Here is a 23,266-nt window from a genome sequence, read left to right on the forward strand (position 1 = left end):
GTCCCTGTACGGCCTCCCATTGCTGCTGTCTCCATCGCCACACTCTGCCATGTGCCACTTTCAGGTCTCCTCACACACTGCTGGTGTGTAGAATTTTTTGACATAGGGTGCTGGCAGATTACGGGCCTCCCATTGCTGCTGCCAGGCCCCTAATCTGCCATAGGCCCCTATATACCGCTTCCTCATGCTGCTGCCAGGTCCAGAGTCTCTCATGCCATGTGCCACTTTCAGGTCTCCTCACACTGCTGGTGTGTAGAATTTTTTGACATAGGGTGCTGGCAGATTAAGGGCCTCCCATAGCTGCTGCCAGGCCCCTAATCTGCCATAGGCCCCTATATACCGCCTCCTCATGCTGCTGCCAGGTCCAGAGTCTCTCATGGGTCCCTGTACGGCCTCCCATTGCTGCTGTCTCCATCGCCACACTCTGCCATGTGCCACTTTCAGGTCTCCTCACACACTGCTGGTGTGTAGAATTTTTTGACATAGGGTGCTGGCAGATTACGGGCCTCCCATTGCTGCTGCCAGGCCCCTAATCTGCCATAGGCCCCTATATACCGCCTCCTCATGCTGCTGCCAGGTCCAGAGTCTGTCATGGGTCCTTGTACGGCCTCCCATTGCTGCTGTCTCCATCGCCACACTCTGCCATGTGCCACTTTCAGGTCTCCTCACACACTGCTGGTGTGTAGAATTTTTTGACATAGGGTGCTGGCAGATTACGGGCCTCCCATTGCTGCTGCCAGGCCCCTAATCTGCCATAGGCCCCTATATACCGCCTCCTCATGCTGCTGCCAGGTCCAGAGTCTGTCATGGGTCCCTGTACGGCCTCCCATTGCTGTTGTCTCCATCGCCACACTCTGCCATGTGCCACTTTCAGGTCTCCTCACACTGCTGGTGTGTTGAATTTTTTGACATAGGGTGCTGGCAGATTAAGGGCCTCCCATAGCTGCTGCCAGGCCCCTAATCTGCCATAGGCCCCTATATACCGCCTCCTCATGCTGCTGCCAGGTCCAGAGTCTCTCATGGGTCCCTGTACGGCCTCCCATTGCTGCTGTCTCCATCGCCACACTCTGCCATGTGCCACTTTCAGGTCTCCTCACACTGCTGGTGTGTTGAATTTTTTGACATAGGGTGCTGGCAGATTAAGGGCCTCCCATAGCTGCTGCCAGGCCCCTAATCTGCCATAGGCCCCTATATACCGCCTCCTCATGCTGCTGCCAGGTCCAGAGTCTCTCATGGGTCCCTGTACGGCCTCCCATTGCTGCTGTCTCCATCGCCACACTCTGCCATGTGCCACTTTCAGGTCTCCTCACACACTGCTGGTGTGTAGAATTTTTTGACATAGGGTGCTGGCAGATTACGGGCCTCCCATTGCTGCTGCCAGGCCCCTAATCTGCCATAGGCCCCTATATACCGCTTCCTCATGCTGCTGCCAGGTCCAGAGTCTCTCATGCCATGTGCCACTTTCAGGTCTCCTCACACTGCTGGTGTGTAGAATTTTTTGACATAGGGTGCTGGCAGATTAAGGGCCTCCCATAGCTGCTGCCAGGCCCCTAATCTGCCATAGGCCCCTATATACCGCCTCCTCATGCTGCTGCCAGGTCCAGAGTCTCTCATGGGTCCCTGTACGGCCTCCCATTGCTGCTGTCTCCATCGCCACACTCTGCCATGTGCCACTTTCAGGTCTCCTCACACACTGCTGGTGTGTAGAATTTTTTGACATAGGGTGCTGGCAGATTACGGGCCTCCCATTGCTGCTGCCAGGCCCCTAATCTGCCATAGGCCCCTATATACCGCCTCCTCATGCTGCTGCCAGGTCCAGAGTCTGTCATGGGTCCCTGTACGGCCTCCCATTGCTGCTGTCTCCATCGCCACACTCTGCCATGTGCCACTTTCAGGTCTCCTCACACACTGCTGGTGTGTAGAATTTTTTGACATAGGGTGCTGGCAGATTACGGGCCTCCCATTGCTGCTGCCAGGCCCCTAATCTGCCATAGGCCCCTATATACCGCCTCCTCATGCTGCTGCCAGGTCCAGAGTCTGTCATGGGTCCCTGTACGGCCTCCCATTGCTGCTGTCTCCATCGCCACACTCTGCCATGTGCCACTTTCAGGTCTCCTCACACTGCTGGTGTGTTGAATTTTTTGACATAGGGTGCTGGCAGATTAAGGGCCTCCCATAGCTGCTGCCAGGCCCCTAATCTGCCATAGGCCCCTATATACCGCCTCCTCATGCTGCTGCCAGGTCCAGAGTCTCTCATGGGTCCCTGTACGGCCTCCCATTGCTGCTGTCTCCATCGCCACACTCTGCCATGTGCCACTTTCAGGTCTCCTCACACTGCTGGTGTGTTGAATTTTTTGACATAGGGTGCTGGCAGATTAAGGGCCTCCCATAGCTGCTGCCAGGCCCCTAATCTGCCATAGGCCCCTATATACCGCTTCCTCATGCTGCTGCCAGGTCCAGAGTCTCTCATGGGTCCCTGTACGGCCTCCCATTGCTGCTGTCTCCATCGCCACACTCTGCCATGTGCCACTTTCAGGTCTCCTCACACACTGCTGGTGTGTAGAATTTTTTGACATAGGGTGCTGGCAGATTATGGGCCTCCCATTGCTGCTGCCAGGCCCCTAATCTGCCATAGGCCCCTATATACCGCTTCCTCATGCTGCTGCCAGGTCCAGAGTCTCTCATGCCATGTGCCACTTTCAGGTCTCCTCACACTGCTGGTGTGTAGAATTTTTTGACATAGGGTGCTGGCAGATTAAGGGCCTCCCATAGCTGCTGCCAGGCCCCTAATCTGCCATAGGCCCCTATATACCGCCTCCTCATGCTGCTGCCAGGTCCAGAGTCTCTCATGGGTCCCTGTACGGCCTCCCATTGCTGCTGTCTCCATCGCCACACTCTGCCATGTGCCACTTTCAGGTCTCCTCACACTGCTGGTGTGTTGAATTTTTTGATATAGGGTGCTGGCAGATTAAGGGCCTCCCATAGCTGCTGCCAGGCCCCTAATCTGCCATAGGCCCCTATATACCGCCTCCTCATGCTGCTGCCAGGTCCAGAGTCTGTCATGGGTCCCTGTACGGCCTCCCATTGCTGCTGTCTCCATCGCCACACTCTGCCATGTGCCACTTTCAGGTCTCCTCACACTGCTGGTGTGTAGAATTTTTTGACATAGGGTGCTGGCAGATTAAGGGCCTCCCATAGCTGCTGCCAGGCCCCTAATCTGCCATAGGCCCCTATATACCGCCTCCTCATGCTGCTGCCAGGTCCAGAGTCTGTCATGGGTCCCTGTACGGCCTCCCATTGCTGCTGTCTCCATCGCCACACTCTGCCATGTGCCACTTTCAGGTCTCCTCACACACTGCTGGTGTGTAGAATTTTTTGACATAGGGTGCTGGCAGATTACGGGCCTCCCATTGCTGCTGCCAGGCCCCTAATCTGCCATAGGCCCCTATATACCGCCTCCTCATGCTGCTGCCAGGTCCAGAGTCTGTCATGGGTCCCTGTACGGCCTCCCATTGCTGCTGTCTCCATCGCCACACTCTGCCATGTGCCACTTTCAGGTCTCCTCACACACTGCTGGTGTGTAGAATTTTTTGACATAGGGTGCTGGCAGATTACGGGCCTCCCATAGCTGCTGCCAGGCCCCTAATCTGCCATAGGCCCCTATATACCGCTTCCTCATGCTGCTGCCAGGTCCAGAGTCTCTCATGGGTCCCTGTACGGCCTCCCATTGCTGCTGTCTCCATCGCCACACTCTGCCATGTGCCACTTTCAGGTCTCCTCACACACTGCTGGTGTGTAGAATTTTTTGACATAGGGTGCTGGCAGATTATGGGCCTCCCATTGCTGCTGCCAGGCCCCTAATCTGCCATAGGCCCCTATATACCGCTTCCTCATGCTGCTGCCAGGTCCAGAGTCTCTCATGCCATGTGCCACTTTCAGGTCTCCTCACACTGCTGGTGTGTAGAATTTTTTGACATAGGGTGCTGGCAGATTAAGGGCCTCCCATAGCTGCTGCCAGGCCCCTAATCTGCCATAGGCCCCTATATACCGCCTCCTCATGCTGCTGCCAGGTCCAGAGTCTGTCATGGGTCCCTGTACGGCCTCCCATTGCTGCTGTCTCCATCGCCACACTCTGCCATGTGCCACTTTCAGGTCTCCTCACACTGCTGGTGTGTTTAATTTTTTGACATAGGGTGCTGGCAGATTAAGGGCCTCCCATAGCTGCTGCCAGGCCCCTAATCTGCCATAGGCCCCTATATACCGCCTCCTCATGCTGCTGCCAGGTCCAGAGTCTGTCATGGGTCCCTGTACGGCCTCCCATTGCTGCTGTCTCCATCGCCACACTCTGCCATGTGCCACTTTCAGGTCTCCTCACACTGCTGGTGTGTTGAATTTTTTGACATAGGGTGCTGGCAGATTATGGGCCTCCTATAGCTGCTGCCAGGCCCCTAATCTGCCATGGGCCCCTATATACCGCCTCCTCATGCTGCTGCCAGGTCCAGAGTCTTTCATGGGTCCCTGTACGGCCTCCCATTGCTGCTGTCTCCATCGCCACACTCTGCCATGTGCCACTTTCAGGTCTCCTCACACACTGCTGGTGTGTAGAATTTTTTAACATAGGGTGCTGGCAGATTATGGGCCTCCCATAGCTGCTGCCAGGCCCCTAATCTGCCATAGGCCCCTATATACCGCTTCCTCATGCTGCTGCCAGGTCCAGAGTCTCTCATGGGTCCCTGTACGGCCTCCCATTGCTGCTGTCTCCATCGCCACACTCTGCCATGTGCCACTTTCAGGTCTCCTCACACACTGCTGGTGTGTAGAATTTTTTGACATAGGGTGCTGGCAGATTATGGGCCTCCCATTGCTGCTGCCAGGCCCCTAATCTGCCATAGGCCCCTATATACCGCTTCCTCATGCTGCTGCCAGGTCCAGAGTCTCTCATGCCATGTGCCACTTTCAGGTCTCCTCACACTGCTGGTGTGTAGAATTTTTTTGACATAGGGTGCTGGCAGATTAAGGGCCTCCCATAGCTGCTGCCAGGCCCCTAATCTGCCATGGGCCCCTATATACCGCCTCCTCATGCTGCTGCCAGGTCCAGAGTCTGTCATGGGTCCCTGTACGGCCTCCCATTGCTGCTGTCTCCATCGCCACACTCTGCCATGTGCCACTTTCAGGTCTCCTCACACTGCTGGTGTGTTGAATTTTTTGACATAGGGTGCTGGCAGATTATGGGCCTCCTATAGCTGCTGCCAGGCCCCTAATCTGCCATGGGCCCCTATATACCGCCTCCTCATGCTGCTGCCAGGTCCAGAGTCTGTCATGGGTCCCTGTACGGCCTCCCATTGCTGCTGTCTCCATCGCCACACTCTGCCATGTGCCACTTTCAGGTCTCCTCACACTGCTGGTGTGTAGAATTTTTTTGACATAGGGTGCTGGCAGATTATGGGCCTCCTATAGCTGCTGCCAGGCCCCTAATCTGCCATAGGCCCCTATATACCGCCTCCTCATGCTGCTGCCAGGTCCAGAGTCTGTCATGGGTCCCTGTACGGCCTCCCATTGCTGCTGTCTCCATCGCCACACTCTGCCATGTGCCACTTTCAGGTCTCCTCACACACTGCTGGTGTGTATAATTTTTTGACATAGGGTGCTGGCAGATTACGGGCCTCCCATAGCTGCTGCCAGGACCCTAATCTGCCATGGGCCCCTATACCGACTCCTCATGCTGTGACGTTGCAACAAGGTGGAATTCAACCCTACATATGTTAGACCGCCTTTACGAACAGCAAAAGGCCATCACAGATTTCCTGATGTTAAAAGCGGATAAAGGTATTCCCTGTGTAACTTAGATGTCAGCCATTGGCAGCTCATGCGTGACACCTGCGCTTGCTCAGGCCCTTTGAGGAGGCCACGCTATTCGTGAGTCGGCAGGACTATGGGATGAACGACGTCATTCCTCTGTTGCACGTCCTGGAACAAATGCTGTTAACAATGGCTGGTCAGGGTGCGGTAGACGTGGCGCACAGATCTCAACGCCACATGACCCCTGTGGGGGCAGGACAGGAAGAAGAGGAGGAGGTAGAGGAGGACATTGGTGCTCAGGAATTATTGAGTGAAATGGGTGGTTTTTCCACTCAGCGGACAGGAGTGGAGGAGCAGGAGCATCTGGTAGAGGAGGAGGAGGAGGAGACAGAGGACCCAGACGCACCGTGGCAGTATGCTGTGGAGATGGAGGCAGGGAGTCCCTCGCATTCCTTGGCACAAATGGCCCATAGCATGCTCGGTTGCTTGCGTAGCGACAGCCGAATAATAACCATCAGACAGAGGGATGACTTTTGGCTGTCCACCTTGTTGGACCCTCGCTACCGTTCAAAAATGGTGGCCTTTTTCACACCTGCTGAGAGGGAGGCCAAAATAACGTACTATAAAACCACCTATGTAGTCAGCTGGTCTCTGCCTGTCTGCGCCAACGTCCATCCTCAGACACTGTGGGCCCTGTGCGCTCGCGTTCCGCTGCCATGGCAGCAGGGGAGGGGTGGGGTGGTAGGAGCAGTGGCAGCTCCACCAGCAGCGGCTGCCTCAGTCTGCAGTCGATGATGAGTAGCTTTCTTCACCAGCGCAGTGAGGAAACTACTAACCAGCCGCAGCAGCAGCAGCAGCATCAGGTGGACCTGGAGCAGGACCTCAAACAACAGGCTTAGGCCTACTTGGACAGCACCCTGCCAACCGAGGTAGACAATCCCCTTGACTACTGGGCAACGAAACTTGACCTTTGGCCCCAACTAGCTGAATTTGCCCTTGAAAGGCTGTCATGCCCGGCCAGTAGCGTGGCATCGGAGCGCGTGTTTAGTGCGGCAGGAGGTATTGCAACTCCGCGGAGGACACGACTGTCCACCCAAAGTGTGGAGAGACTGACGTTTGTGAAAATGAATCAGGCACGGATTAGTCTGGATTTCAAACCACCAGTTCCTGACACAACTGACTAAATCCGCCATGAATCATGCCCCAAACATGTGCCACTTTCAGGTCTCCTCACACTGCTGGTGTGTTCCATTTTTTGTCATAGGGTGCTGGCAGATTACGGGCCTCCCATAGCTGCTGCCAGGCCCCTAATCTGCCATGGGCCCCTATACCGCCTCCTCATGCTGCTGCCAAGTCCAGAGTCTCTCATGGGTCCCTGTACGGCCTCCCATTGCTGCTGTCTCCATCGCCACACTCTGCCATGTGCCACTTTCAGGTCTCCTCACACTGCTGGTGTATTCCATTTTTTGTCATAGGGTGCTGGCAGATTACGGGCCTCCCATAGCTGCTGCCAGGCCCCTAATCTGCCATGGGCCCCTATACCGCCTCCTCATGCTGCTGCCAGGTCCAGAGTGTGTCATGGGTCCCTGTACGGCCTCCCATTGCTGCTGTCTCCATCGCCACACTCTGCCATGTGCCACTTTCAGGTCTCCTCACACTGCTGGTGGGTTCCATTTTTTGTCATAGGGTGCTGGCAGATTACGGGCCTCCCATAGCTGCTGCCAGGCCCCTAATCTGCCATGGGCCCCCGTACCGACTCCTCATGCTGCTGCCAGGCCCGTAATCTGTCATGGGCCCCTGTTGTCGCTTGTTGGCATATTCCGCTCGTTCAGATGCTCCTTCTCCTGCTACTCCTCTTCACGGATTCCGTCAGCAGTCTTTCTTGGAATCCGTTTCCAAGAGACAACAGTTTGCGAGCACGCACCAGACGGTGCAGAAACTGAACGTCCTCCTGTCCAAGTTGCTGCTGCCAGGCTTGTAATCTGTCATGCGCCCCTGTACCGCCTCCTCATGCTGCTGCCAGGTCCAGAGTGTGTCATGGGCCCCCGTACCGACTCCAAATGCTGCTGCCAGGCCCGTAATCTGTCATGGGCCCCTGTACCACCTCCCCATGCTGCTGCCAGGTCCAGATTGTGTCATGGGTCCCTGTACGGCCTCCCATTGCTGCTGCCAGGCCTGTAATCTGCCATGGGCCCCCCTACCGACTCCTCATGCTGCTGCCAGGCCCGTAATCTGCCATGGGCCCCTGTACCGCCTCCTCATGCTGCTGCCAGGTCCAGAGTGTGTCATGGGTCCCTGTACGGCCTCCCATTGCTGCTGTCTCTATCGCCACACTCTGCCATGTGCCACTTTCAGGTCTCCTCACACTGCTGGTGGTTTCCATTTTTGTCATAGGGTGCTGCATGGCCTCCCATTGCTGCTGCCTCCACCGCCACACTGTGGCTCCACACTCTGGTTTTGGCCCCGTGACTGGCCAAATGAGTGAAGTGTGCGGTGATTCTAAGATCGACGGCACTCATCTGCATGTCATACTGCCTGACAGTATTATTTCTCTTCCCCAGCAGACTCCAAGGGCATTTAAATTAAAGGTACAGTGTTCAGCACTAATATTAAGTCTCTCTGAAGCCTAGAAACACCCTTTTTTAAGTTAAATTCACAGCGAATATATTCGACTCGAATCAAATTTTTTCTACGAATTCGCCGAATCAGTCGAATCGAATTTTTGAATACTTCGCTCATCTCTAGTTATATTATTGACTTTAAAGCTGAGTTCCACCCACTCTGCTTGTTTGCCTCCTCCCTCCCTCCACTGCCTGGTTTTGACAGGTACCTTCTCCCACTTCCGATTCAGTTCACCGCGGTGAAGTGAACCGGACGTTCGGCCCCCCCTTCTTCCTCCTGCAGTCTTCTGGGACACTTCACAGGTCCCAGAACACTGCCAGACCAATCAGGGTGTGCAGCACGATTTGTGCATGCGCAGTGGGCACCCAACTGCGAAGCCGCAAGCTGTCACAGCCTCTTTCCCACGGTTAAAAAGCCGGCATCAAGGAGAGAAGAGGGGGAGAAGGGACAGCACGAGTGAGCACGTTGCTGGACCCCGGGACAGGTGAGTGTGTGTTTGTTAAAAGTCAGCAGCTACAGTTTTTGTAGCTGCTGACTTTTAATAAACACAAAAATGACTGGAACTCCGCTTTAATATTCAGAGCAGCATAAACTTGGCAGGCAATAAAAAGGAACTCATAGCCAAAGTTTTTTAAAAGGTGTTCCCAGGGCAACAGCAATATCATCACAATCACCATCTGGGACTGGTATGGAATCCTAGAATTCAATCTGATTGCTGCTGGTAAAGTTTGTTTTCTCTTTAGCAGTTGTGGTGCAATGCATTTCAAAGTCTGGTTTGCACGCAAGGAATGTGCTACACTGCTTACATTTTTCCTAAGGTTTTGGGGGAACAAAATCAGCAACAAGGAACTATAGGACTTTCTTTCATATTTTACATCTTTCATATTTTACATTTATATATTCAAGCCTGGATTGTCTGAATATAAAAAAAAAATATCATACAATCAAAAAAAATATATACGCCAGAGAAAAAAATATTATTTACATTGACCTAAAGGTCAAAGGATATTCAAGTGAAAAAGTCTGCTTACCGTTGGTTTATTGGGTGGTCTTCGGCTGCATTCACACTTGAGTGTTTTGTAGTTTGAAGCTCAAAGCTCCAAAAAAGCTCACGCTTAAAAAAACTATTGTTCTTTATGGTGCCTGTTTCCATGATCAGATGTGAACAGGCACCATAGAGAAAAACTGATATTTTAAGTTTGAGCTTTTTTGGAGCTTCGAGCTTCAAGCTACAAAATGCTCAAGTGTGAATGCAGCCTTATGTCTACAGTTCAAAATTGTTTGCCAGTAGGGGGCAGTGCCTGCTATTGATTGGCTTTGAACTTTCCTGGCATTAGACAATTTGTTAATGCTAGCTATTACCATTTGCCTGGCTGTTGTGCTGATCCACTAGCTTCAAAACTTACTGAGATACTGATCAGTCAAGTGAGGAACAAGTATGCAGATCACATTAGAGAAAATTCCTCATCAATTTACTTTTTCAGGGTCAACGGTTCAATGTGTTCACTTCTTGCCAACCATGTAACACTAACATTCCACACATGTGTCCATGGTAGTTAAAGTTTCTGGGTGCTCCCAGCATAGTGGTTAAGCTGTCACCTCCTGTTCTCTACATATGATCAGGAACTGTCTGGACTACCAATCATGTGACCACTGTGACAGCCAATCACTTAATCAGGAAGTCCTCCTGCGTCTGCCTTAGGACCCATTTAAAGAGCTGCATGGGTGGAGAGGAATCCGTTAAAAAAAGAGGTCTAGCATGACAGTCAGGCAAAAGGCATTTTAAAGAAGGAGAGGTCAGCAAAGGTATTCTCCATGTTTCTTGCATGACAACCTTACTTTATAGCTTGATTACACCTATTATATATTTAAATACACTAAATAGCTGTTAATGTATGGTATAGCATTGATTTAAAAATATTCAGTTATAGTCATTTTGGCTAACACTGATCCTGGGTTCACACTGTTGTGGAATTCGCACCGGTTTCTGTGCAAATTCCGCACTGCATCATAATTGCACCCTGCTCATGTGAACCGCTACAGGTGTGTATGTTAAGTTAACAACACCTTGAAATCAGTTCTCAAAACGCGGTGCGATGTGCAGAATCGGATCGCATGGTTGTGTATACACATGCGATCCGATTCTAGTGTGGACAAAAAAAAGGGTCCTGCACTTTTTTGGTGCGGATGCGCTGTGATTAGAGCCATACAAAATATATGGCTCAAATTGCACCTCACAGAATTCGCATGTTATTTGCACAGAAACGCGGTGCAGTTCATGTGCAAATCACATGCGATATGCCGCACTGCAGAAGTGTGAACCCAGGCTAAAGCTTAGATGATCTGAATAAGGTCCAAGTAGATTTAACAAAGATACACGTGCCATGCAGCTATGGAGAGTTATTCTTAGAAAGTCTTCTATACCGTGGGTGGTAGCAACTGGATTCACCAAAAATAAACAGAGGTTTACAACAATCTATTATGTTCTAGAGTAGCACAGCCTGGGTGGTGTAATAAAGATATTATAATAAAAGGTTTGTCACCAAAGTACAATAACAGTGTAAAAGTCATTAAAAAGGGATCACATTTTAAGGGCCATTTAACACAACGCTCAACACATGCTCCAACAGATGTTTTGTAAAAAGAACAGTTGTTTTGTCCAGCTGGTTTAGAATTATTCAGAAAGATTATGCAATGAGCCTTTTTATATAATGATCCGAATTCTTTTAGGAATTGCTGGACCCTGAATAGAGAGAACATGCTGAAAAGTATAGTAGTCAGTATGCCAGTATGTGTCTGTCAATGAAATAGGTTTATTTTGTAGGACAGTAAATGTTTTTTACTACTGGTTCTATTGCTAATATTAAGCTATATAATACTGTTTTTATTGCAAAGGATTCTGTACCTAGGATAAACATTTGTGAGATTAGGATACTCTTTGACATCTGCCAGTCATTGCTGCTGACCTCTGTTCATCCCTTTTCTCACAGATAAAAAAAACATGCCATTACCTGATAAGTATTGCAATTTATTTATTATACATTTTATAAATACCAACACAAATATTTAAGGGCTCATGTACACAAGCAGCTCCTAAACTCAACTCCATAAAATCCTGTGTCCATGTACAGATAGGCTTTTAGCAGAGTTTAGCAGCTGCCACAGTTAGGTGAGGTTAAACCTCCATCTCCTGAACGCCGAATAATCGCTTTCAGGATAGGAACATTTTGACTGCTGACCGTGGGAAAATGAAAAACGTGGCAACTGCGGTACCTTGATTTTGCCGTGATTTGTGTTTTCCCACAGCCGGCAGTCACGGTAGGTTCGTGTACATGGAGTCTAAACATGTATATGTGTTAGTATGCATGCATTAATTAGATTAAACCTTACACCTACATTTTACATTTTTAGAAATGGCAATGTGTTGCATTACATGTGATAAATGTACTGTATCTTGAGTCTTTCTGGCTAAACTCCTCAGTAGGGCACAAAAGTTCCTACAAAGCTTGTAATAGATTTGCAGAACCTTACAGCTATGAATCCTGTTATGGTAATTTTAGCAACAACACTTTTGAAATTGTAATCAGTAATCTGGTGATCTCATATAAAATGTAAGGTATGTTTGTTTACCATGTACAGAATATCTATAAAATCCAATATATAAATGAAAATGTACTATTCGACCTGCAAGGGATGCCTTAGCTACCCCTGCTTCTACTCTTTTTTCATGCGTTTCCAACCACAATTGTTGTTGTGCACTTCATTTAGGAGGAACATATATTTTCTGGTTTCTGTCCAGGAGAATCGTCCCTTTCTGGCAGTAGTAACTACAGGCAAGACATGGTCTATCTAGCCTGAACACTGAAATGTAGACTACTGTTTGATGTAATGTTTGAAGGTTTGACAGAGTGGGCAGTGATACATCCTAAATGATACTTCCTTTGTCTAGACAAAATTGGCCATACAGTCTCTCTCTCTTTAAAAACGATAAATAAATAACATTTTTCTATAAAAGAATGAAGACACTTTATCAAAAAACAAACCATCTGAAGTGTATGTGGTAGAAAGCTATATAAAAGCTAAGATGCTTGTGAACTTGAGTAAAGGTGGGAATGCCCAACACGGTTGTTCTGATTGTTCCATGTATGATGCAAATACTAACTTTTGAAGAAAGTAAATGTGTTTCACCCTCTAGTTTGGCTTTATTGTACAAGTGATATAGAGAAGCCTGCTGGATGTACTAGAAGAGAAAACAAAAGACGTCCGGCTCACTATTTCTTGATATAGAAATATAATTTTTTAGCTTACCCTGACCTCAGATGGGATAGAGTTACTTACTGAAGGTGAATTGTCAATCTCTTTTGTATCCCTTTGATTGGCGGTTCATGTAAGACATTTTGACCTAAATGCGAGTTATGCGGTAAGGCCTGTCAATCTATTGACACACATATCAGGAGCTTCCCAAAATAGTATTAGTATAAACAAGGCCACAGTGTATATTGTCCCCACGTGTGTATTATTTTAATTATACTGACTTAGAAACAAGCTACAGCAAGTGTGCTTCTGACTAGTAATGAGCACAGCTGCAAAATTACAATTTGTCATAGTTGCTGGAGAGTGTAATTAGAAGCATGAAAATACATAGCATAACACTGCAAGTTTCCTTCAATGCATCTACTGTGCATTGATTTTTATAATAACTATGCAGCTTTACAAAGTTGGGCATAAATTGAGTTTGTAGCAAGACACTAAAAATGTAACACTTAAAAAACGCAGTGAAGGCAACAAAAGATGCAAGGTATACCAATTTAGTCACCTGTGCTGCTTGGAAAGCCCCCTAAAGTACCACTGATTATTTGTTAGTGGGAGAACATGCATGCCACTACCTTCATCTACAATGCCGGTAGGCCTGGATATTGCCAAGTGGGAGTCACTGTCACTGAAAAGTATCAATAGCAAATATGTAGCACACAATATAGTAATTAATATAGCAATGAGTACTGTATGAAGCAATAAATTGTACAATAGGGATGAGCTTAGTGTTCAGTCCAAACATTAGTTCAGACTGAACTTTGGCTGTTCAGAAATTTATCCAAACAGTGAACAGTGGGCTTTCAGGAATGTGACAACTTTCAGCTGTCAATGGTTGCCAAGGAAGCAGTCACTGTGTTCTTAACAACCACTGACATCACCCTGCGCATTCACTTACATGGCCAGGAATCCCATATAAGCTAATGCGTGGGGAATGGAGCAGGGTATCATTGCCTAAGTATGGCCAATACCAATATTTGGACAATAGTGTCACCACTATCCTGGGTGTTAGTGGTTGTTAACGAAGCAGCAACTGCTTGCACCTGCTGTGTCTTTACCAAGCACTGCCATCACATGGCCGAAAATATCTGGCCATGCAAACCAGTGAGCTGGAAATTAAGCCTTACATCATTGCCTAAATATGGCAACATGACCATATTTTCACAACGAGGTTACCACTATCCATTCCCTTTCCTTTATATAGCCAGTGACAGCCGATGTAAGCTCAGGGAGCTGTCATTCAGTGAGTGTTACCATCAGGGATTGGTCATGAGTGGCAGTTCATCTATTTTTTATTTTGACAAGCAGGCAGCGCAGGCATCATAAGTGATGATGAATTTACAATGAGGGACTTTTTTGGAGATTTTTTTTAAATAAAGGACTTGTCAAATAATTGGGTATTTTTATTTCTATGTGAAATCTTTGGTCATACTAATTCATGTGGAAAGGTGTTTGCTGGGAGCCCCTAATTATTATTAAGGGGGCTTCCTATAGGCCCCTTCCCGAAGTCCCCCACAACCACTGGCCAATGGTTATGAGGAAGAGTCCCCCCTTTCCTGGCTGGTCAGGTTACTGCTTGGATTAAGGGTCTGGTATGGATTTCCTGAGGGACCTCAGACTTTTTCTTTTGCATGAAGTATCCCCTTAAAACCCAGATTCAAAGGGTCTGATATGCATTTTGTGTGGATACTTTTTGCTGTTGAATGTGATATTGCAAAATTACATTTACAGCTGGCAAAAAAAAAGAACAAAAAAAAAACCCCTGCACACAGACTCCTCCAAAGTTCCCCCTCAATACAGAACACACCCTTGGGGCCTTTTATGTATTATTAGGGACCTTTGGGATCTATGTGCTATTTAAAAAAAATATTTAATTGGTACATGTTTCCTAGGGTAGTGCCCCCCCCATGGTATTTTTGACACCTTTTTACCTATTATCCCAGAAAATGGGCATTTAAGAGATATGTCTCCCATTGATTTCAGCAAGGTTTGGGTTTGTCATCCAAACATCTTTGAAGTTCTGCAAACCTCTGCGGATCCAAAGCAGGGCAGTTCAGCTCATCACTGCTGTAGGACTCTATGTAGCATGACACTGAAAGCACACTACACTAATCTGTCTTTCCCTTAAATGTCAGATGTCCCTCACTCATGCTAAATCCACCAATACACTCACAAAAAGCTGCAATAAAAGCAGCCTTTTATAGTGTGTGGGCTTTAACTGTGGGACAGCATTGGCCAAAGCCTTGCACTTGACCAGAGATCTGGTGCATAATATTGGTCATTGATGGCTCAAGCAATGTAATGTGGGACGCTAAGCAGGAGAAATTCCTGGTGGGAGGATCTTCTCTGAAGAGCCAAAAAAGCAAACGTTTGGTTCAAACTTCTGTTTGGAGCAAACAATTCACTCATCCCATGAAACAAACCAATGTGCTAAAGCCCTCCATAGATGGATCGAATCTTGACTGGTTCAGCAGGAACCAGCTGAGATTCAATTAATCTATGGACACAGTGATTACACTGACGTTGATCCATTGATCTACATTGATCAAAAAAATTAAAGGATCACTTTCTTTTTTTTTTTAATTATATTTTTATTGAGATTTTTGAACAAGGAAAACTGACAACATAGGCAGTTAGTTAAGAAATATAGAAGTTGACTGTGACATTGTAAAACAATAAGAAATATCCATCAGAGTGAAATAAAAAACAGTATACCAGACATTATAAACCATAAGAGTCTAAAAACCCTACTGGAACTAAGGGTAAGGAACAAGACAAAGATAGAAATGAATGGACTTATTGATGAAAAGGATGAGTACAAATATAATGTCATAGGAAATCTATGGTTTAGCTGTTGAAATCAGGATGTCAAAGTGGGCGAATGGAAGTTAGAAAGATCCCATGGTTCCCAAACAGCTTCAAATAGGGGGATATGGTTATCATGTATAGTAGTCAAATATTCCATTCTTCTAACCTCACCAATTATTTTTATCAATTCCAACTTGGAGGGAGGTGTAGTGGATAACCAGTGCATGGGTATGTTTCTCCTGGCTGCTGTTAAGACATCAGAGGATAATTTCTTGGCCTGCTTGGAAAGGCCTATAAAGGGTAAGCCTATTAAAAATAGAGAGAGTCGTAAAAGATTTAGAACTTCCCTCCAAAAAGGTGTAATATGCTTACAGAAGCAGAAAATGTGGAAGAGAGATTCAGTTTCCAGACCACGTCTCCAGCAGCATGAGAAACATTTGGGTTACGAACATGAAGGACTTCTGGGGTTTTATACCAAAACATTAAAATTTTATAAGTATTTTCTTTATATGCCACACATCTAGAAGACTTGGAGGCGGCCTCCCAAATCTTCCCAAAGGGTGAAGGCTGAATCTACTGTACCTATATTTAGGTGGAAGTAAGTTTCTACACCTTGAGACAGCTCCACTCGAACCTGTTCCGAGCATAGAAAGTTTTTGTTGAGGCGCCAATGACAAACTCTGGGAGTGGAGTTGGACAGGACAATGTCTAATGTTAACGAAGCGTGGTCTGACCACGTTATCGGATTGATCTCTGAAGAGACTAGAGAGGAGATCATGGGGGTGGTAACAAAGAAGTGATCCAATCTAGAGTACATGTGATGTAGATTAGAAAAGAATGTAAACTGTCTGTGGAGGGGTTCCTTAATTCTCCAAGCGTCAAAGAGGTGATGCTCTCTGATTAATTTGTGGAAATATGTAGAGCAGAGCCTCTTCGATGGTGTGGGGGAGAACAACATTCTTCTGTCCTTTATAAGGTGACATGACTAGATTAAAGTCTCCTCCAACTATCATGTATGGAGTCAAGACTGAGAATAGAATGTCCAGGGTTTGAAAAAGAAATGAGAGTTGATCAGAATTGGGGATGTACAAGTTCAAAAGTACCACCGGGTGCCTGCATACATACACTTCAATAAAATATAACAACCATGTGGGTTGACCCGAGAGGAGTTGACCCTCAGGGAGCAGTTTTTCTTGATTAAGATAGTTACTCCGGATTTCCCAGAGGGATCAAAGGCTGAATAAGATTGAGAGAAACTCAAGGCAAAATTAAAGGTGCCATCCTTCTTAAAGTGAGTTTCTTCTATAAATATAATATCTGCCCCCAAGGATCTGAACTCCTTCAAAACCATCCACCTTTTTTTGATTGAGTTAAGTCCCTTAACATTATATGATAAAAGCCTTAGAGCCATTATAGAATATTGTTAAGAATATTGGCTTCATATCCTGAGTATACAATATGGATATCATCGATAAGACAAAGAAATTAACATGAGTAGATAACCGAAATTCAAATAAGGAAACAGGCCTAACAGTAACATATTTATAGTTGTGTGCAGAAAGATCAAGGGTCATAAAGAAAATGGCCAAAAAACAGGAAACGCTAAAGATATAAACCCAAGGCATCGAAGATGACTGGAGACATCAGGGCCAAGAGCCTGATATACAAAGCGGGGACACAGCAGCTGCCTCCAGATGACAGGTGCCTGCCTCAGCTAGCCTTGAAATAACTATATTTAGGACATTCACATAGTAGAGAGAAGTGGGTATGAATGTTTATAAAAAGTTCCTACTGTAGACATACACATGGGATTGCAGGGGTATCTCCGAGGAGATCAAAAGAGAGAATTGGGGCAACAAACATGTTACCAGGAAAATGGACAATGAGAAGTCTCAAGTAGGGAACATCTTCATCCTAGACTTTGATGGCATCCAGATCTTGCTTGGAGTAGATTAAGGTCTGGAGGGGGCAGATGGTTGTAGTAGGGCATCTTCTGGTAGAGGGGGTAGGCCCAGTTGTTTGAAGAAAGCATCTTCTTCATGTAATTCTCAAAATAGTATTTGAGAATTGTCCTAAATGGAAACCCTAATGATAATTTATATGATGCTGTTGGAGATGAGCAGTAACTGGCCTCAGGGTGCACCTCTTTGCCAAAGCGAGAGGGGATAAGTCGCTGAAGATCAGGAGTTTGTCCTCTTTGAATTCAAGGAATGTTTTGTTATGGGTGGAGTTGAGCAGGGCCTCTTTACTGTCATAGTAGTGAAAATATATGATAACGTCTCTGGACCTAGCACCTGCAGGTGGCTTCAGGCCTAAGGATTTATGGGCCCGATCCATACGCCAATCAATGTCCGGGACCTTGGGAGCCAGAGTTGTAAACAAAGACAGCAAATAGTGTTTAAGTTGGGGGTCAGGAACAGATTCAGGGATGCCACGCACATGAATATTTTGGCAGCATTCCCTGTTTTCTAGGTCTTCTTGTTGGAGCTGTAGTTGGATAACTGTATGCTTTAAATTTGCGTTGTCCTCTTCCAGGACTTGCACGTATTGTACCAGTTCATCAAATTTTGTTTCAAGATGATCAGTGCGTCCCTCCACTGTGTTATCTCTCCCCTTAGCTCCTGAGCAATTTTACCAATTTTACTGTAAATAGTGTGGGTAATATTCTGAACAAATACCTGCAATTTTTCCACCAGGATGTCTGCCGTCAGGTAGGAAGCTGGAGGGGTTGATGGCTGCGGAGTTGGGATGTCTGTGTCCACTCCCGCCATTTCAGTGTTCAGTTCGGAGCACTCGCCTGGTCCGCTGCAACTACTTGCTTTCGTGTTAATGCAATTAACAACAGGTGCACTAGATGGGCAATAATGAGATGACCCCCAAAACAGGAATGGTTTTACAGGTGGAGGCCACTGGCATTTTTTTCCCTACTCATATTTTCTGATTGTTTTTCACTAGTTTTACATTTGGCTAGGGTCAGTGTCACTACTGGTAGCATGAGGAGATACCTGGACCCTACAGAGGTTGCACAGGCAGTCCAACTCCTCCAGTATGGCACATCAATACCTGCCATTGCCAGAAGGTTTGCTGTGTTTCTCAGCACAGTCTCCAGATCATGGAGCGGATTCCAGGAGACAGGTAGTTACTCTAGGAAAGCTGGACAGGGCCGTAGAAGGTCCTTAACCCATCAGCAGGACCGGTATCTGCTCCTGTGTGCAAGGAGGAACAGGTTGAGCACTGCCAGAGCCCTACAAAATTGCCTCCAGCAGGCCACTGGTGTGAATGTGTCTGTCCAAACAATCAGAAACAGACTTCATAAGGGTGGCCTGAAGGCCCAACGTCCTCTAGTGTGCCCTGTGCTCACTACCCAGCACCATAGAGCTCGATTGACATTTGCCATTGAACACCAGAATTGACAGGTCTGCCACTGGTGCCCGATGAGAGCAGGTTCACCCTGAGCACATGTGACAGACGTGAAAGGGTCTGGAGAAGCCATGGTGCCTGTAACATCATTCAGCATGACCGTTTCAGTGGTGGGTCAGTGATGGTCTGGGGAGGCATATCCATGGAGGGACGCACAGACCTCTACAGGCTAGACAATGGCACACTGACTGCCATTAGTTATTGGGACGAAATCCTTGGACCCATTGTCAGACCTTCGCTGGTGCAGTGGGTCCTGGGTTCCTTTTGTTACACGACAATGCCCAGCCTCATCTGGCAGGAGTATGCAGGTAGTTCCTGGAGGATGAATGATTGATACCAGTGAATGGCCTCTCTCACCTGACTTAAATCCAATAGAACACCTCTGGGATATCATGTTTCGGTCCATCCTACGATGACAGGCTGTGCCTCAGGCTGTCCAGGAGCTCAGTGATGCCTTGGTCCAGATCTGGGAGGAAATACTCTAGGATACCCTCCGTCGTCTCATTAGGAGCATGCCCAGACATTGTCAGGCATGCACACAAGCACATGGGGGCATATGAACTATTGAGTACCATTCTGAGTTGCTGCAATTAAATTTAATCAAAATGGACTAGACTGCTGCATCATTTTTTCACTTTGATTTTTGGGATGTCTTTGAATTCAGTCCTCTGTAGGTTGGTAATTTTTAATTTCCATCAATCGATAGCACATCCTTATGTTCCTAACACGTTATCCAGTCCATATCAGTATAGATATCCAGCATGATATTTTTCCTCATTGAGATCTGATGTGTTTTCAAAGCATTCCTTTAATTTTTTTGAGCAGTGTATAAATAAAACTGTGCTTATTTCTGATAATCAACAGATTCCTACATTGCCTTCTGAATGTGTTTCAGGCTTCTCTTACTTTGTAGCAGCCTGGCAGTAGGTTGATATGATTTTGTGAATCTCTTTATAAAAAAAAAAAAGGACACAGTGGATGCCATTTTCAATGGCATTTATTCTGCTCAGTCTATGTCCACTGCATGAAAACATTACATTGCCAGGGGAGGACAAAATGTTTTGTTGTTTTTCATTTAGTTCTTCATCTTTTCAAGCAAACATTTACATTATCAGCAGGCAAACAATTGACTAAAACAAAAATAGGAGATTCTGGGAAATTGTCTTGCGCAATGGTACAGTCATCCTGTATGCCATCCAAAATGTTTCATTGTTTTCTTGCCTAAAACATACTAATACTGACTGTTTTATGTGAAAAGAACATTACGGTTCTGACAAAGCTGTCTCGTTCTTGTTTTTCCCACACATTTCTTGCTGCTGTCAGAACACAGCTGATATTTTTTCACCTTTTTTCACAGTGTGCATCAATTAATTACATTGTTGTCTGCGTGCTGTAAGAAAGAAATTCTAGCTCCCAATATATTTGGATTTTGAATGGCGTTTTATAATTTTACAGTGCTCAGTTACAGGCCAGAAAGTAATACTTGTATTCAAGTGCCAAACTTGTCAAATTCTTGTTAAAAAGAAACTTCTTTTCTCCAAGCTTGCTACTGTCAGAACACACCCCAGGTTCTATCCCGCATTGGACATTTTTGTAGTGTGTATCACGGAATCACAGTAATCTATTGCTGAAATAGAAAAATTCAAACTCTAAACTTAATTCTAAACTAAAATTTCTATAGTTTGTTATATAGTCTGTTTTAAGTAGGAAAACAATATTTCACAGAAAGAAACCTTTGTAGAGGACGCAGAAAGTATTTTTCTCTCTAATCTTCTGTAGCACCCTCCTAGATAGGTGCTAGGATTTGTATAGTTAGGTTAAGTATAGCTGTGTTTCTCTGCTTAACCACTTCCCGACAGGCCATTTTATATAAACGGCCAGACGGTGGCACTGCAGGGTTGGGTGGCCGTTTATAAACAGCCTCCCTGCACCCTGCTTGTGCGCGCTCCCCGGGAGCGCACAGCACCGCGATCCGGTGCCCGCTGTGTCCTCCGGACACAGTGAAACACTGATCATCAGACGGGACCTCTGTACGAGGTCCCGATCATGTGATCACTGATTGGCCAATCAGTGATCACATGCAAAGTAGTAAGCAAGATGTCACTTCTGACATCATTGCTTACTACGTGTGAAATCTGTGAATGATCACAGAGGTCACATGGTACAAGGCTATTCACAACAGCCTTGTACCATGTGACAAGCTGTGACCAATCACAGCTCACTCAGTAGTTCTCAATGGCTGCAAGAATGCAGACAGAGAGAAAGAGAAATGATTGCTTTTACATCCTATATGGGTGTAAAAGCAATCCGTGTAAAAAAATCTTTATCACCCCCCAAAAGTAGTACAGTGTCACCATGGTGACACTGTACTGCTAGGGTGACAGTATGTAAAAAAAATAATAATAAAATAAATAATAATATAAAAAAAAATGTTTAAAAATTATAATTTTTGGTTATAAACTAGTTTGGGTTTTTTTTTTTTTTTTACTAAAAAGATAACGGAATACATTTTGGCCAAATTTATGATGAAATATTATTTATTTGCAAAATTTTATAAGAAAAACACTTTTTTTCAAACTTTTTGGACATTTTCATTTACATAGCAAAAAAATAAAAAAATAAAAATCCCAGTGTTGAATAAATACCACCAAAATAAAGTTTTATCTGTCTCAAAAAAATGGTAAAAAAATCATATGGGTACAGTGTTGCATGACCGCGCCATTGTCATTTAAAGTGTGATAGCACTGAAAGCTGAAAATTGCCCTGGTCAGGAAGGGGGTAAAAGTGTCTGGACTGGAAGTGGTTAACAGAGAGACTGTATTTGGGCTCTCTGCTTAACAGAGTGTTGTGATTGATTAATCAGGATTGCTCAGGATGCCCTGGTGCTGCTGATTTTGTCTTGACTTCTACCTGCCTTCAGGAAGCTGTGAGAGCCTTCCAGAACCTGGGAGGGAACTAGGCAGATGAGCATGAATATTGATACAGCCCTGCCCATTTGCAGGGAAGGGCAGTCCCGTTGCATGCTGGGAGTGGTATTTATGTTCTGTGAGCACATGGGTTTAGCGTTTTTCCCAGGAGAGGACTGAACCAAGCCAGGCTGGAGGCAGGCTTGCCTCACCTGGCACTGGCTGCCATGAGGCTTCAGGTGGGTGGACCAAGAGAGAGTTAGAGAGAGTGATCCTGCTTCTACAGTAAGCAGACTGAGGGGGATTGTCTGCCAAAGCTCTGCCTGGTATCACTGGAGGGTTTCGCTTGGAAGATTGGAGGGAGGCAACCATTTTGTTCTTGGGCCTTGTGAGTACAGACATTGAGGAATTTGGGGACTCTTCTGCTTGCTACCTCCCCTAGTGCTTGATAGTCAGTCAGCGTGGGCCTGGAAAAGAGAGAAAACACTGGTTAGTGTTCTGAAGAGCTTGTCCAGGTGTTGCTACTGCACAGGACATTGTTCAGCTATGTTACCTTTGGGTTGTTGCCAGTCTTAACTGGCTAGTACCTAAGGAGCTCAGCCCTGTAACAACTACTACTGCAAAAAGGAACTTTGCTCACAGAAGTCTGCTATCTGCTTCAGCAAAGACTTCAGTAGTGCTCAACTAAGAGATCAGCTAGATGTGCTCAGTGTGAAGAGTTCTAATTTTGGACTATCCTACTTTATTCCCCATCCCTACAATACAATTCCCCAAACAATCATCCCCTAGACTGGTCATTGAAGACAATGAGAGAAAGTGTGTGTGTGTATGTGGCTGTGGTGCCTGGCTGCTGACTTGGTGCCGATCAAGTGACAAAATTGGTAAATTGGCTTCTGTACAACCACCCTACTAAAACATGGATCTGGATTTGGCCAGTTTCTGCTAAACTGGAAGAATGTGACCCACGTATGGCTTTCACATCTTGGGTTTTCAAGATGGCGATGGAGCAACACACCATCCCGGAGCTCCGTCGCCCCACGGCCTAATCCGCTGCCATCTGGGTGGCAGCGGACACTACAGGGGCCCCGGAGCACCTCCGGCCCCTAATGAACCCACTAGGGAGGGGTACCAACCAATCTGGGCCCCCTCCAGAATCGCAGCCTACAGCGGCCTATGAAGCAGCGGCCTCACCTAAATCGTGGGCCAAATTGCGACGCTGCCACCGGATCACGATGCCACCGCTCCGTCCCTCGGCCCCTGCTCTCTGACACGCTGTGATATGGTCCTACCCTGGTGGCCCCTGGCCCTCTCCACTAGCTCCGCGGGCCACAGCAGGCAGCAGCCTAACAGCACTCCAGGGACCACATCAGGCAGTCAGCAGCCAAGCAACACTCCTGAAA

Source organism: Staurois parvus, unplaced genomic scaffold (assembly GCF_062004578.1).
Source record: "Staurois parvus isolate SC_StPar_1 unplaced genomic scaffold, SC_StPar_1.0 ptg000264l, whole genome shotgun sequence".
Lineage (NCBI taxonomy): Eukaryota > Metazoa > Chordata > Amphibia > Anura > Ranidae > Staurois > Staurois parvus.